Source organism: Schistocerca nitens, chromosome 1 (assembly GCF_023898315.1).
Source record: "Schistocerca nitens isolate TAMUIC-IGC-003100 chromosome 1, iqSchNite1.1, whole genome shotgun sequence".
Lineage (NCBI taxonomy): Eukaryota > Metazoa > Arthropoda > Insecta > Orthoptera > Acrididae > Schistocerca > Schistocerca nitens.
In genome coordinates this window covers 110,981,621-110,982,383 of record NC_064614.1, presented here as the reverse complement: position 1 = coordinate 110,982,383, position 763 = coordinate 110,981,621, and positions in this window count along the sequence as shown.

Below are 763 nucleotides of genomic sequence, written 5' to 3'. Positions count from 1 at the left end.
GCTACGGTCGCAGGTTCGAATCCTGGCTCGGGCATGGATGTGTGTGATGTCCTTAGGTTAGTTAGGTTTAACTATTTCTAAGTTCTGGGGGACTAATGACCTCAGAAGTTGAGTCCCATAGTGCTCAGAGCCATTTGAACCATTTGAACCGGGATAGTTTCTACTACAAAGCTTTGCTATTATCGTTCTAGCTTAGCTCCGCTCTTTTCTTTCAATTCAAAAGGGAACCAGTAACCTATTTATGTCACATAGTAAATAATCTTTGCGTTTCTCATCCCCTTTTAACGTTCCCGATTTTTAATGTGTCTTTGATATTCATGGGTTACAAGAGGTCCAGTCATATTGAAGTGACCACCTGTCAAAAGGCTGAAAACCACACTTTTCAACACAGAGATGCATGAAAACAGTCAACGACGTTCTGAAGGTACCAATAGGGATGTGGAAACATGCCGATTCCAATGCCGTGGCCAGCTGCCCTAGGTTTCTCGTTTGAGCATCCGTGGCACAAACAGACCAACCTATGTGGTCCCACACATTCTTTGTTGGGTTTAAATCCAGGGAGTGCAGTATAGATTACCGAACCACACCCATACACTGTCACCTATCACAGGTTGCATTGTCTTGCTGGCAGATGTCATCATACCAAGGAAACAACAAATTGCATGTAGGGGTGGTAATGGTCAACAAAAATGCCCTCCAGAACGACGAGATCACCCAGAGAGTGCCACGAAAACAGTCCGCAGTCCATAATGCTCCTTCCTCG